The 16,599-nt window shown below is 43.4% G+C and overlaps 1 long non-coding RNA gene across 1 annotated transcript in view; it reads left to right on the top strand.

Moving 5' to 3' along the window:
- The window catches only part of LOC125758730 (uncharacterized), a 41,215-nt gene extending 33,944 nt beyond the window's left edge, over positions 1 to 7,271 (top strand). The window contains exons 4-5 of the long non-coding RNA XR_007416361.1: positions 1,649 to 1,749; positions 7,178 to 7,271. This is a non-coding gene — a long non-coding RNA (uncharacterized LOC125758730). The remainder of the gene's footprint in view (positions 1 to 1,648; positions 1,750 to 7,177) is intronic.
- Positions 7,272 to 16,599: the final 9,328 nt, after the last annotated feature.

The following is a 16,599-nucleotide window of genomic DNA, read 5'->3' as shown; positions in this document are numbered from 1 at the left end:
CTTTAGCCTTAAATTATGAATGGTAAATTCACACGTCACGTGGTTTTCTTGCTTTATTTTTTGCAATGCTCATTTTTAAAATAGCATGTCAGCTTCTGTGAGTGGTAACTTATACATTTATCATACAAAACATCCTGCTATATTCAACAAGTGTTGTTATAGATTTTTCATGGCGCCAGAGCCACCTGCTTTTTGCCCTGTGGCAGCTACATGGAAGTTCATTGCTATGCTGCTTTGTTTAACTGATATCTTTTCAATCAATGCGTTTCACAGTCCAGGGTGTTTGGTGTATTTGCATCTTGATGTGTTTAATATCATACAAATGATGGATTTTTTTCTGTCTTCTAGTGTTTACTTTGCAGCTATTTAACTGTGGTTTTCAGGGGCATATCTAGACAGGAACATCAATTCTGCTAAGCTTTGGTTCGAAAAGAGACGCTGAACAGGAGTTCCTTAGGTGCATGCCCTGAGCACCAGCCCTTTGGATTACAGAAATATCTAAACTGCATAATGTCTGCAGCTCCTTGCTTAATTGCACATCTTTCTTCAACTTACAGCTCTTTCCATAATCCTTAACATTAACCTACATTACCAAGTGAACATCCCCCGCTGCAATACAGTGGTTATAATGGTCAGCTGCTGATCTGAACTGTGCGGGTTCGATCCTTGATGGAGTGGTTGCACTTTCGGTGGAGGTGCAAATCCTAGAGGTTCCCGTGCTTTTAATTTGACGTTTACATTGCAGAACCCCATTGTTATTATTACATCAGCAAGTAGACAAAGTGGTAATTCTAGATTGTATACATAATTTAGTATAACAGACAGCTGAGCTGGTTGGTAGGTATTCATGTTAAAAAGGCAGGGCATGCAAACATGGACACAAGAGAGAAACCAAGACACCACTAACGCCAACTGGAAAGGTGGACAGTGGCACAAAATAAAGTAGACACAGAAACTTACCTGTGCATGCCCAGGCAAGAGGCGATATCTATCAATCTGGCACGCGCGATAGTCTACGTGAGAGATAACTGCTAGTTAATCGACGATTGGCTCTCTTGTGCACTGCCATTATCGATATGCCAGGCCTCGACTATTGGACGCATTTCTTCATTCATGTGCTTGTACAAAACTGCATTCATCGAATTTTGGCATGCATTTAGGCTCTCGACAATGTAAAGGTATATTAGGTGATGAGCCTCCAGTTAGTGATCTCAGCGTTTTAGGCGTCTTGACTCTCTTGTGTCCATGTTTGCATGCCCCAACTTTTTAACATGTATTCATATAGTGCGTAAGAGAAATAGGTTAGTGAGTTATTTGGAAATAAGTTTAGGGCGAACACCAAAATAGCAGTGTAAATTAAATTTAAGCGATGAATGCATCGGGCTGGATTAGGAAACGATATAATGGCGAAATATAGCCGCTTGCTCTTTGCTTATACTTGTCTCAGTTTCTTGTCTCGTATGCTTTGACAATGACCAGGTGTCGTGTTGGATGCTACTAATTGGTTATGAGCTATACACAGACAAAGCAGCGGCTGTTTGGACGCTTTCTAAACAGCTACCTCATGGGGAGAGAAAAGTTAATTTGGGTTATGTGAGGCATGCTAAAAAAAGTCGACTTGTTTCTGATGTTTTTGTTTTCCTGGCAGACATTCTACTCAAACTTGCCCAAAGGCGGAAGGAAGGCACGCACAGATGGACGCACAGAAATCATTGGGCTGTCGTAGAAGCTGTGAATGAGCATTAACCTGTGAGTATGTGTCTTAAACAATTTGCTGAAGCCTTTTATTTTGGCTGAACATTCTTATCGATGCTTTGTATTCCCTGATTGGTAGTGCAATATTGTTACACCCTGTTGCTTTCACAACAGAGCTCTTTAGTCTGGTACAAGGCCCAAAAAGTTCGACCTAGATGACCAAATTGCGGCAGCCAGTTGTTTTCACAATTAATGCATTAGTGTAAAAAAACGCAATAGACGGAGCACAAGAAAAAGGAAGACACAAACAGTGCTGTGCTCGTGTGCTCAGTCTTCTGCACTGCTTTGTTTACGCTCTGTCATACCAACACACAAGCATCCATTTTAGCTGATGTAGTAGTCCAGCTCATACACTTGGTAACGTTCTCCAACGGCAGGATTACCGGATATATGGCTTGTGAAGTCAATCTAAAGTGCATGCCTGTTCGTGTAGACTTGTGTGCATCCACCATTGATATGGAAATGCAGCTGTGTTTTAATATTTTAGCCAGTATAGGTCGTGAATGGAATTTGGAGCTGTGGCAGCAACACTTTTATAGGGGGCGAGTTACTAAATTATTGTATACTTGTGTGCATCCACCATTGAGATTGAAATGCAGCTGTGTTTTAATATTTTAGCCATTATAGCTCGTGAATAGAATTTGGAGCTGTGACAGCAACACTTTTAGAGGGGGCGAGTTACTAAATTATTGTGTATTTCTCGATGTTTGCATGTTATAAAACATAGCTGATTAAAATTAGTCCAGATTTTACGCTATTTCTTAACATATGACCTTCCGTACTGTTCGAAGGCATTGAACCAAATGAAATGCTTTGTGCCTTTGTGTGCCGAAGGTTACCAGTCATTATACTAGAGATAGATAAAAATAGGTCAGAGGTTAAAGTAAATTTTTTGCAATCAACTTCTTGTGGGCAGTTATCATAGCAGGGTTTTGAAGTAATTTAGCAATACAAGCAGATTAGTGCTTCATTTTAGTGTCTGACAGTGCACACTGTTTTATTTTAGTACTTATTTGGGTCATTTCACGCCAGTGTGCCAAGTCGTTTTTTTGACCATTTCCAATATTTTGTAAAACTGGTGCTGTTATGTTTCAGTGTGGGAAGTAGTCATTCAAGCGTTATTTTCGGGGAAAGAATTGCATGATGCAGCAAAGACCTTTCAAACTTCGCACGCAGAAATGAAGCTGTGTCAGGCAAATTAATTGACATATGATTATTGCGTCGAGCTATTACTACAAAGCATTCGTTTCTTTAACATAGTCACCAATCTTTCATGACTATGATAGTCGAATTTATTTTCATTTCGATTTATGCTATTTGCAGTCGTGAGGAAACATTGCAAAATGCAGCATTTTTAAGTATATTGTAAAAAAGACTGAATGTTTCATGTGAAATATATTCACAGTATGAGTTCAGTGCATATACCAAGGGTTGTAAATGCTGCTGGCAAAAAGAAGCAAAAATGTCTTCAAAATTGACACTTGGAAGAAGTAGTGTTTGAACCGATATTGCGGGCTCTCTTTCACTGTGTAGCAATCCCAGCAAAAATGTTGCCTGCACATCATAGTGTGCTTTCCTCGTGCGATAATTTAGACAAAGTTTTTAAGGTGTAATATTATCTTCAAGCGAAAAATAATTTTTTCAAATGAAAAATAACAAGGCTGTGGGAAGTTTCTTGGAGCTTTGCCTTCACTGCACAGCGCGTCATTGTTCTTGCATGGTACTTCAGACAGAAGTATTGCTTAAATCTGCAACATTTAGACTTGCACTATATGAGCACAGGGGCACCCGCGTGAATCCTGTGCCAATGTGCTGTGCAGCAAAGGTCAAGGAACGAGACCCTGTGCAGGCTAGGGATTATTCACTTCAGTAAATTTTTCCTTGCTTACAACCAAGCAGTAGATATTTCTTTTAAAATGGAATATAAATTGCCAGCAAAGTATACCACACAATAATGTCTTGGCGGCATTTCTGTTTGGAATGCTACATAGCAAAAGCTAAGCTGCAATATGGGTCAAAAGCTATTTTTTCCAACTCTGTTACAGGTTGGGTGCAACGTTTCTGTTTATTTTGTTTTCATAGTAGTTTTATAACAAAGTGGATATCTATTTACTTATTTATTTATTACTTGACAATACGGCTGACACCAGTAAGCAGTATTGCAAAGTGGGCTACAGTGATAAGTTACACATAAAATGATCTTGCTAAGCAAAAACAGGAGCATAACATATACAAAACACAAGATAAACCAAAGAACATCTATACAACCGTCTTAAGGAAAATGATAAGGGAACAGCACAAAATACAAAGGCAATGAACTTTAGAAATCAACCTTCGGTATTCCATACGAAAGAATTGGTCTTTCTCCTGATAAATGTTAACATTAGAACTTCAGCATTTTGCAGTGTTTCCTTATGGCTGAAAAAATGTAACTTGAAATGCAAATTAGTAAACTATTTTAGCCATGAAACACTGCCACCTTCAGATTAAAGAAAGAAATATTCTGCATCAAAACGGGAACAAACAGCGCTGGACATGGGACGAAGAAAGAACAATAGACGAGGGTGCTGTCGCCCTCGTCTACCTTTTTTTTCCGTCCCGTGCCCAGCGTTGTTTGTTCCCATCGTAATCATGTACTAACCAGCACAGTTAGGTGCTCTCCTGAAATATTTTGCGCTAATTGCTCAAAGCAAGAACTTTGTATAAGTTATCTTGCATGACGCAGTTTCACATCTGTAGATGGTTGGATGCTATGTGTGTTCCCTTTAAAGCGAAGCATTGACATGCAAGTGGCCAAGCTCAATTTTTGAATTGGCTTAATGCCTTTCCTACCTGAATTAAATTTCTTTCCTTAAAAAAAAACTCCTAATAAGTAGCTTATTTTTCGGCATTGTACATAAAGACCCTGCAAGTTTGTTTTTGGCTGTTCTCGCTGCTTTTCCACTACCAATCCTCCATCTGTCTTTTACTGATTTCTCTTGTGGATGTGTTCATCTTTATCAAGTTTTCTCTAAGCCTAGGGCTTCATGAGAGCTAGTTCCCAACACGCACATGGGTGGACATTTTTACATTTATTTAAAAGGTGGTCCGTCATTTCCATATCTCTCTCACAACCAGTGCATGTGACGCCTACTTACTGGACCTCACTTTATGACTGCATATTCTAAGGCAAGGTTACCTCGCTTCAGACATTGCACTAGCTTATCATATGCTTCCCTCCTTACTTCGTCCTTATTCTTGCGATAGTTACTCAGAGCTTTTCATTTTTAGTATTTGCTATCTATTAAATCATCTCCACCTCTCTGACATTGCACCTAACGCTTATCGTGCATAAAGTTTAATGCATGCTCTCAGCATCACGAAATTTCGTCCTGGAAATTATCACTTGACTACAGGTATGATCTTTTTCAAGAGCAAAGGAGTTCATTAAAAAACCACCTTGTATACTTAAAATGGGGATCACTAATTTCCATAGGTCGGCAAACTCACTCATGAATCGACTCACTCAGACTCACTCAGACTCAGATCGAGCTGTGAGTCTGAGTCTGAGCGAGTCCGGGTGAGTAATAATTTCGTGAGTTTGAGTCCGAGTGAGTCCGGCTGAGAAAATTTTCAGTGAGTCTGAGTCCGAGTGAGTCCGGTTGAGGAAAATTTTCGTGAGTCTGAGTCCGGGTGAGCTCCAAGGGCAAAATATATTTCATGAGTGAGTGTGAGTGAGCTCCACACCTTTTTGCCGACCACTCGTTCTATCTGCACCTCTTCAGCAATATTATCAACCATATGTCAGCTCACGTTTATAGTCCCGCCGACTCACGCATACTTCAAAGCCCTAGAGTTCATACGCCAGCTCAATATTTATTGATCAGAGGCATGAGTTACAGAGGTGGGGGGTGCCATGACCTGCCCCCGAAAACTCTTTCACAGGAAGTTCTTGATAAAAATATTTCGTCTGAGTCATCCCTTTAAATAAAAATGTCCTTACTGTATTGCAACCACGGATAACTCATATTTGAAGGTACGACATCAAAAGGCGCCAAGTAGAGCACCAATTATGCGAGATATTGGAGTGAAAAAGCATTGACACCATAGTCGATAAAACCAATTATACGCTAACAGACTCATGAGTCGACTCACTCAGACTCACTCAGACTCAGACAAAGCCGTGAGTCTGAGTCTGAGTGAGTCCGAGTGAGTAATAATTTCGTGAGTTTGAGTCCGAGTGAGTCCGGCTGAAAAAATGTTCAGTGAGTCTGAGTCCGAGTGAGTCAGGTTGAGGAAAAATTTCGCGAATCTGAGTCCGAGTGAGCTCTAAGGGCAAAATATATTTCATGAGTGAGTCTGAGTGAGCTCCACATTTTTTGCCGACCTATGCTAATTCCATACCTCGTTTATTAAAGTTAACCTCTTTCAATTTCCTTACGCTTGTCCTTTGTGTTGTGCTTGCCTCATGGTTTTCAGTCTTTATGGATCTGGTATATTTAAAGAGTTGAATAGCCGGTCACCTGCTTATGACACTGCAGCTTAAAGTATTGCACCCACTATCATTGCCATAGTAGCATTTGGTACAGTAGAGGTTTGTAATGAATGTAACGAGATGTACAGCTCATGAAATAATTGTTGAACAACGAATGTTGTTGGAGCTAGTGACTCAACATGAGGACTCGTCTTTAGAGGGGCAACGAATTGCATCAAAGTTGCTGCAACAACTTAGACACATCAATTTGTTGAAACATTGGCTCGAACACTCTTTGTTCAATGGTTTGACATTCATTCAAGCAGCCATCTTCAGCTCAACTTTTGTCGCGTCAAGATGTACAGGATATACAACTGTTATGTTGTGTTCTGATAGAATTCAAGAGCTATTGACAGCAAGCCTTGCTTCTCAATTTAATTCTCATCCTTTACGTTTACGCTTTAATCTTTGTCATCTTCAGCCTTATTATATGTGCACTGCAGCAGTAGCCCTTCGCAGTGGTCTACAATTCGCCTCGTCTTGTGCGAGCCGATTCCATTTTATACATGCGCAATTCTTCATTTCTTCACCCACATAACTCTTGGCCTTCTCGGCAGCATTTTAAGTACAAAAATTGTAACTGTTAGGACTTTTGCTTCAACATCATGACAATAATTGAATAGAATTGGTAATGCACGTACATAAATACTCTTGCAGTTAAAACGTAGTGTCTTTAACCCTGAATTCTTGTGTACTATAGCAATAAGTCTTCGTAAAATCATGCTGCTTGTCCTTCATATGATCAGAACGAGTCCAGAAATATCTGCAAAATATCGTTTCTGCTTTTTTGATTTCTGAAACAGTGATGCTAAGGGAGGCCATGTGCACATGCACCATGGCAATGTTTAAATGGGTATAAATTCTGAACATTGCTGTTGCTCTAGGTGTTTTCTTTCACTTCCTTTTCAGACGTACAGAAAGGAGCGAAGTGGAGCTGTCCATGGGCCGTGCACACAGTTTCATAAGCAGGCTTGCAACACTTTTGACAAATATGTTCCTGAATACATCTGCCAAAGTGGCATTTAAAGAAGCATGTAGTAGTGTACTTCACTGTTTATTTGGCATGAAGGAGCAGGTATGCTTCCGTCATCAGCAAGTTCACACAGTACAGTGCATCTACACATGGCATGCTACCCCCACATCTACCAGCTCGGGATGTGTAGCGTGATTGTAAAATGTTTACTTTGACTTAACACAACAATTAACAAAATGACATGAAAGTTTTGCCACCTATGCAGGCGACATTCTCAGTATACACTGGCAAATATAAGCGGAGTTTGAACAGTCCAATAGTCGCACATTTCCTTGTAAACATCTCGTAGAGGGCCGCTGTTGTTGTTGCAAGCCAATGCGCCGTGATGAATGAACCATGATTCCAAGATCTTTCTTTTCCTCCGACTTTTGTACACGAGGTAGCATCGTCGAATTGATTAGGTCAAAGTTATGCCTTGTCATTCAGCAGCGTTCAACAAGCTCCGTCTTAGAACACGTTGCATGGGTGGTTTTCGCAACATCCTATTTGTGTTCTTTACCCTTCGATCACCTTCTTCAACCCATTTCGCCTATGCAAGTTGTGTCGCAATCCCCACATTGTACTTCGTCGATGATCCCACTCTAATCTTCGGCGGTGTTTGTGTATACCTTGTCCTTAGGACATGTGTTCACAAAGCCCAAAGACCGCACACTTGCGGATGATTAGAGCAGGGTACTCTACAGAGTACGTTGTGGGGTTCACGACACCACTTACATCGGCGAATCGGGCAGGAAAATGCCAAAGACGTTCAAAGAACACAAAGTGGGAATGTTGCTAAAGCCACCCATGGAGCGCATTTTAAGACAGCTTGTTGAATACTGCTAGACGACAGGTTATAGCTTCGACCTTAACAATGCGACGATGCTGGCTCAGGAACGAAGGTGGAGGAAAACTATTGCAATTATGGTTCATGCGTCAGGAAGCATCTGCTTGAAACAACAACCACAGACTCATACCGAACGTGTACGTGGACGTATGTGGCTAGTGGACTGGTCGACCTCCGCTCACTTGTTGCCAGCGTATACCGAGACTGCCACCTGCATAGGTGGCAAAGCTTCTATGGGATTTTATGGTGCAGTTGTGGTACAAAACCATTATTTTGCATTAAGGCAAATGTGCCGTATTATATTGGACAGTACGGGCAGACCATTCTTTAGTATCTTAACGTAGGAGGTGCGTAAGAAGACCTTCTTTGAAGGAAATTGTTGTATTCCGGGTCACGGAACAGTGTTCTCATTCAAACGACGTGACGGAGTGCTTTGTGCTAGCTGTGCTAACGAAGGCACTTCGTTAGAAGGCTCCTTTTTAGAGAAATCGTTTAATTAGGAACACGGAAAAGTGCTCGGCAGCGCTATACCTTCAGCTTTGTCCGTGTTTAGGGGCCAGATTTTTTGCAGTGTTTAGCGACAAACCTATTGTGTACGTTTCAAATCCTTTGTCTAGCGTAATTGCCGTGCCATAGTCACCGATGACAACGTCATTGGTAAACGCCGGGTTACTGGTATATTCAGCGTTACGTTTATATTTTTCTCCTGGTCATAACTAGTTAGAACATTACGACATATTGTACTTCCAATGAAGACACCACGAATGAAAGCGCTACAGGTGTTTTAATTAAAATATCTGACTTCAGATTTTGATTTCATTCAATAATGACTCCATGTCGAACGTCGACGTCATTGACATAAAGGCATAGACATTAACATTATGGTACGCTCTATGCAAATACAACGAAATTGAAATAGACACTGAAAAGATCGTATGACATGGCTTCCATTATTCAAGCTGTTTATTTCGCGCGAATATTAGAAGTTTTCGAAATTAGACTCCAAAATTAGTCAGCGTTTCTTTGGAAAACAATACATTTCACATAGTTGACTGAAGCTTCTGGAGGGCTGCGTATGCTGAAACTTGAGTGAGCTTCCTCCAGCTGCGTGGCGTTCAACTTAAGTACGAAAGAAAACATTTTCGCCGGCATAGACAAAATACAATACGTCGGAAGATCTCAAGTTTAACATCTCAACTGGGGAAGCTTGAGGTAGGGCCGCATACGGCGACCGCAGAAAACTCGGTCCAAATGTGCAAACTGAAGTGAAAGCAGAGCAAAGCCATGTATAGCATGGTATAGTGTAGGAGCTAATACAAGAAAGATGCAGCTCTGACAGCGCTGAGCTTTCGAACAGAATTAATAAATGAATGAATAAACTTTATTGAAAGTCCGGGTGAGGCGGAGGGAAGAGGGGATTAACCCCTGTCCCGCCCCACTCTCCGTCGATGATGATGGCCTCAGGTGACGGCTTGAAGCCCTTGGACCCGGGCGGCATCCTGTTTTTTTTTTTTTTCTATTATCGCGCTGTACCCGCCGCGCAACCGAAAGTCAACTTCTGTAGGAAACGGAAGTGAGCATGAGGGTGGAGTGATATGAGGGTGAAAAGGATGATAAGGAGGAGGGGGAGAGGGTAAAGCATTTCCCTGTGCTACTTGTTATTTGTACTTAGTTTATATTATAGCTGATACATATCATCATTCCGTTATACGTGTTTCTCATTATCTACAATTTTGTAATCGTACGCACTTTGCTACTGTCGTTGCCAATCAGACATTTGTTTCTTGTGCACAGGAGGTCCCAATTCAGTTTATACTACGGGACCTCCTTCTGTATATGTTTATCCTGTACAGTGTTTAGTGAAACAATAAACGTTGATTGATCGATCGATCGATTTATTATTGATTGATTGATTGATTGATTGATTGATTGATTGATTGATTGATTGATTGATTGATTGATTGATTGATTGATTGATTGATTGATTGATTGCATAGCCATGCATACATAACATACCAATGTGTAGTATAGTATGGGAAGGAACGGGAAAAAGAAGTTAGAGTGAGGAGCAGTGATGTGAGAATGAGGGTGAGGAGGAGGGAAAGGAGGAGGGAAGGGCATATGATAGCATAGCCGTGTGTAGTATAGTATAGCAAGTGGGTGAGAAAGAAAACTGAGGGTGAGGAGGGAAGAGGAGAGGGCAAGAAGGAGCGGAGAGTAAAGCATAGCATAGCCATGTATAGTATAAGCTGTATTCACACGACGGACCAAATCGCGATTCGAGCCCGCGGATTCCGTACTGAGTCACCATACGTCACCCGTTCCCGCGTGACCGTTTCGGTCCGCGCGGAGCTATTCGTGAAATAACGGAGGCCCAAATCACAGTTGGGATCCTCGAGGTGAAATGCCGATGTCCTCCCTTGTAGCGTGCATTCTTCCATCTCGTCTGAACGCTGGCTGAGCAGCGCAATCACGTCACATGTCAAGTGATTGATTCGTCCACGATCACGCCCGTTGTGTGGATACAACCATAGCAAGAGGTGACAAAGAGAAATGGGTCTGAGGAGGAATGATGTGAGGGTGACCGGAAGAGGAGAGGGAAATGAGAAGGGGAGAGGCTAAAGCATAGCATAGTCATGTACAATATAGTATAGCAAGGAGTGGTAATGGAAAATGAGGGTGAGGAGGCGAGTTGGAAGTTGGACGCATGTAGATGGTCAAGTGGAGACGAGGAGGGAGTGAGCGGGGATGAGGAGCAGTGGCGCATGTGGTATTGGCGAATTAGTGTGTTGGAGAAGGCAATGTGCAGCCGTGTCGAGCGCGATCGTGCGCCGCAGGTTGTGTGACGTCGAGCGCAGTCGTGCGCCGCAGTTTAAAAGAAAAAACATGGCTGATCCTTCTGTCATAGGAATCTGTATAACACGAAAGTAAGACGAGTCTTCACAGACGTAGTTGAGCGTTTGTTGCAGATTCTTTCGCCCCAAGGGCGAAGGAATGAATGCTACAGCAACAAATTGTAATGTCACGCAAAGAACGGCAAGCAGCTCGAAACTTGCAACGCGCTGCTCAAGCAGAAAGGACGCACGGAACGAACATACACAGGATGAAAGCGAACTGTCACATTTGTAACTTATTTCTGCGTGAGCACCACGCTCCTTTCGCAAAAGCGGCCGCTGCAGTGAGCCAAGTGACCTTCGTGCTCTCAACGCGAGAAATGCAAACCACCGCGATCACGGGATAAGCGCACGCACAAGCGACCACGCCCTGTAGACGCGGGCGCTCGTCGCAACGGCGACGACCTTTCAAGAGCGCTCTTCTACGCTCTTCGATCCCTTCGCGCCATCTCGCTAGTGATAACGAAAACACGCTGTAACGCCGATCTCTGAGTACCGCCACCGGCAAATAGTGTATATAAATGGCTCGCCGTTAGCATTGTGTAGAACAGGGGCGTAGCCAGAAATTTTTTTCGGGGGGGGGTTCAACCATACTTTATGAATGTTCGTGCGTGCGTTTGTATGTGTGCGTGTATATATACGCAAGTAAAACTGAAAAATTTCGGGGGGGGGGGGGGGGTTTGAAACCCCCAACCCCCCCCCCCTTGCCTACGCCCCTGGTGTAGAACGCACCGTCCGTGGCCGAATCGTTTCGCACTGCGCGCTGCAAAGCGAGGGGTCGCAAGTTCGATTCCCGATGACGAAACTTTTTCTTGTTTTTTTTTCTTTGCTCACTGTTAGTCTTTATATTTTACAACGTCATTTCCGTTACGGAAATACGTCAGTAGAGCCGTGGTGGACCCCGGCATCATACACTTTCGTGTTAAAAAGAAATATCTAAGAGCGTCTGAGTCTCCATTGTCGGCACTTACAGCGCATCGCTCAAGCACAAAGACGTAACTGGGACAGTTAGTTCACACTTGTCCTGTGTATACCAGCGCGCTCTTTTCAGGCGTCCTTCTTTGTGCTTCAGCGGCGCGCTGCAAGTATTGAGCTGCTCGTCGTTCCTCGTGTGACATTCACTTTCTTGCTATCGCATTCATTGCTTCGTCCATGCGGCGAAACTATTTTTTTATCAGATGGAGAAGCGTTAGAAACAGAGTGAGCGATTTACAAAAATCAATGAAGGGTCTGCAGTGTGGGGTTTCACACACTCCTCCAAAAGTATCCTATATATACGGAGATACAAAGGAGAAGTCATTTGCATACATCCACGTAAAACTAGGACAAATAGACTATCGAGCGCGAAGTATGCAGTATGTCAGACGTTGCGCAAATATCTGATATTATAATCTAGTGTGCTTGCTTGTCAAATTTAGAACCTTTGTGCACTAACGTCTTATTTCCGCGAACGTAACAACATCCCAACAGGCCCAGAAGTTCCGAATTGCACCCTAACTATATTGTAAAGAGCAGACAAAAACCCGCACAGTAAATATCTTCTCATATATTCATCTGGTATATCAAGGGGATATACCAGAGGGATATATCCCTTTGGTATATCCCTCGTCAGGTATATCTAGTACCCTAGTCTGGGCGAACCAAAACAAACGCTTTTTTACTTTGTTTTAAACCTCCTCACATCATCCACGCATCAAACTGCGACGGCAACAACCGGGCTTATTCTACACTTTCCAGAATACAATCAATTTTCCGCAGAAGAGAATAACAGTACAGCTTACGCGGAAGTACGGTTTCACAAAAAAATACAGAACGTCCTCTTTCCTTCAAACAAAGGCTCCCTGAGCTTGGTTTAAACTCGAATTCAAGATAAGGGCCTGTACGGCTTTTTTTTTCTTTTAGGACAGAAAATGCCAAGAACATTGTGTGGCCCCTCGGCTTTGTCAGGGATTGCGGGTGCCTATTGTGGAGCACCCTATAACAGCTTATACGACAGAAAGAAGAAAAAGAAAAGGATGGCTCTCGTGGAGCAGAGAACTGATATATTGGTGAATTTCGTGGCCAATCGACAAAAAGAAACAATATATATATTGTGAGGACGAAGAGCGACACCGGTGCTGTGGCGCGTGGGCAGCTAGATAGAGGCAGTGGAAGAAGAGGACGAGCGAGAATAGAAAGTTGCAGGTGAACAAGAACAAGAACAGCTGGCCCAGGAACGGGTGCTGTCTCTGTCCCGTTCCTCACAATGGCGCAGTCTACGAAACCTGAACCATCAGGCTGAGGCCACCTGTCATCGCGGACGTCGGCAGCGCGGGTCTCTCCATCGTAGGAACGCCGTCCACGCTTCCTCGCTTATGGACACCATGGCCCGACCACTGCTGCAGCTACCCATCAAACCATCCCTGCTACTGTGCAGTGCAGCTTCTCGAAAGCGCGTTTCTCACCCTCCCCGCGTACAAACGCTGGACTCACGCAGTGCTGTGGCACTGCGCCGATGTCTTACACAGGACCACCAAAACAAGAAGCCGAGACTACATTCCGTCCACGGGATTTGGTAACGCGGGCCCCAATATCATCTTCCCTTCGGGACACGGGCGTGCCGGCTCCTCTCGTGCTTGACACGCTGCCACTTCAGAAGGCGGACGGCTCCATGATTATCAGCAACGTCGTCTCAGACTCGTCAGAGCTACGTCCGCGGCTTCAAGCGCGTTCATTCGCAGCGTGTGCCTATAGCCACCTCGGGCTAAGAGAGCAAGAATATGTAGCAAGGGAACCCGAAAGTAACGAGAAGAAGCCTCAAATGGTCAGACCGGACGCACTGAAAGGCGAAGACCCACAGCACATCATGGGAGACTTGCAGACGATCGATGGAATGAAGCTCAATATCACCAACACGCTGATATTGGGTGAGAAGGTTCTCCGGAACAAGCGCTCGACTGTAGCCCAATCGCTAATCCCATCGCAGGTTGACGTACCGTCAGCTATCCTCAAGCATCCTGCGCTGCACCCTTCCATTAAAGTGCCCGATGTTCCACGCGGATCGACTCCAGAGCCGTCGGACATTGATAGAATACACAGTACGCGCTCTAGTACTAACACAGAGAGAGTGGCAAAAGAAAAAGGCTTCTCAGTTTTGTCGAACTCACGCAAGATCCTTTTTCCTGAAAAGTCCTCTCCTGGTATGCCGCACCTGCCGTTTCCTTCGCGACACAGCGAAAGCCGGCCGCCAGATGCATCTCTCACAGCTCACATGACGTCACTGCGTGACCCACACCGACCAGCGCGAGGAAGTCAGTGTCGCCCAGCAGAGACGCTTCTCGCAGATCCCCCATCCACGTTGCAGTGTGGTCGAGGCCGACCACCACGAAACAGTCAACCCCGCCCACCAGAAACATTGTCGGCAGCTCCACGCGCTCGCAGTCATGGCCCAGTGTGAGGACGAAGAGCGACACCGGTGTTGTGGCGCGTGGGCAGCTAGATAGAGGCAGTGGAAGAGGAGGACGAGCGAGAATAGAACAGCTGGCCCAGGAACGGGTGCTGTCCCTGTCCCGTTGCTCACAATATATATATATATATATATATATATATATATATATATATATATATATATATATATATATATATATATTATATCTGTGTGTGTGTGTGTGTGTGTGTGTGTGTGTGTGTGTAAAGTAGTTGGGATAAGTCACAAAAATCACAATAGAGCACAAGGAACAGCTCTTTATTTTGCGCAGCCTTTTCTGTTTCTCCCCAATATTTGATTCCTTCGTTGAAGGCAGCCATACAAGCCGCCCTTTACACTGAAGCTTGTATGTTCAATCCTGCGAAGCTACTAACGACTACAACTATTGTGCTTTGGATACTTTATCAATAGAAGCGTTGTTGACTATTGTGCTGATTATCTTTTCCAGCTCGACCACCTTTGCTGACATGTAGCAGGCATATAAAGGGTAGCAACTATCGAACAGGTATGAGTTCGAGCTCATCAGTTATGTTTCTTTTTCTCTGTATTAGTTAACTCTCCGTGCGCGGTTTTCGAAACGAACTCAGGCGTAGCGCCCGCTGAGCATGACGAAGCGTCAAGTTTTTCTCTTTATTCTTTCACTACAATTTTGCTTCTAGGCGAGTGTCTCTTTTATTTCACCAGCTTACTACATCGACGCTCTGGTCACCGTCTAACTCTAGACAACGATGAGGATTAGGCTGTAAGCATTATTCTGTAATCTAGGCAAACCAAACAGCACAAGGGGCAACCTTCCTGCTGCCTTTTCAATCAATTTATGATGACAGTCCAAAGCTCCCAACAGTAAGAACTACTGAAACACCAATAACACGACTGCCTGCAACCGCCATGACGACGGGTAGGAAGAAACCTAATCAACAAGATGTCGGCAAGCGTAAATGTAAGTGAACGACACCTGCTTCCGATCACACAGGAAACTAACGAAAAAGTGAGCTAGAAAAAAGACAAGAGATGGAAAGAAGCAAAGAAGGAACAAAGAACTTGCGCGTTGCACAGTCGAACGGATCCTATTTGTCAGCAACAAGCAACAGGACACCACAACTTCGAGTTGCACTGTTTACACGACTCCGCCTGTGTGAAGGGAACTAACGGGATAGACAGGCAAACTCAATGAACGACTGTATAGGAAATTGAATCTCAGTGAAAAATTATGTTTAATGGTGCCGAACCGATCATGCGCATAGTTACAACAGTTTGTCTATGTTATCGTGTAAGGCAGTATTATGTTGATAGCAGAGAATTTTACCAGCTACATTTCGTCATGTAGATACAGGTAAGCTAGGTCAGTACCGCTTAGATAAATCAGGAGCTAACACGCCAAGGAACGAACTTGAAGTGCCCGGTAACAGCATGTTAAGACATAAAGGCATGTTTTAAAGACACATAGGACAAGAACTTTTAGCCGGTGCATATTTCGTGCACACATGGAAAAATTATAGCGACTGAGGTAGTGTAGGTACGACAGAGACCAATAAAACACTAAGAAAAAGCAAAAGGAGGGAAGCTTTGGTTACGCACAAAATATTGAATTTCCACTCTCCTGACGTTTTTCATTGCATTTTAAAATGAAACTCCACAACTGCTGTAGCAGCGTAGAAGTGAGTACAGCGGTATATTCAGCTTCATCCCAACAATCGGGATTTTACAGCTGAGAATTTCAGTAATAAATTGATAGCGCAATAACTAAACACCCTGCACTGAAAATGCAGTTACCAAAATGAGATCTTTGTTCATTTTATAAAAATACACAAAACAAGAAAAAAGCTAGGCGAGCGCTTAAAAATGAACACAAGCTGTTGCAAATCTGTCTATACTGTCGTTCTCTCTTTCTTTTTAGTTTTTTTTGTTCGTTGTTACATTGCATCTGACTTACTCTCGAAAAGGTGTTTTATTTCACTTCATTTTCAGGTGGTGTTTTCGAGTTATCCAGAATACAACTGCACAGAAAGAAAACTGGCTCTAGTTTCCACAATCTTCCGGGATTTCGTCAAAACTGCAAAGTCATAGATTGTGTTCCCAGCTTATTCGTCCTCATGCTGCCATTATCTGTAA

This window comes from Rhipicephalus sanguineus, chromosome 5 (assembly GCF_013339695.2).
Source record: "Rhipicephalus sanguineus isolate Rsan-2018 chromosome 5, BIME_Rsan_1.4, whole genome shotgun sequence".
In the NCBI taxonomy this organism is placed as follows: Eukaryota; Metazoa; Arthropoda; class Arachnida; order Ixodida; family Ixodidae; genus Rhipicephalus; species Rhipicephalus sanguineus.
The sequence above is the reverse complement of the archived record's forward strand: the minus strand, read 5'-3'. Positions and strand labels throughout refer to the sequence as shown.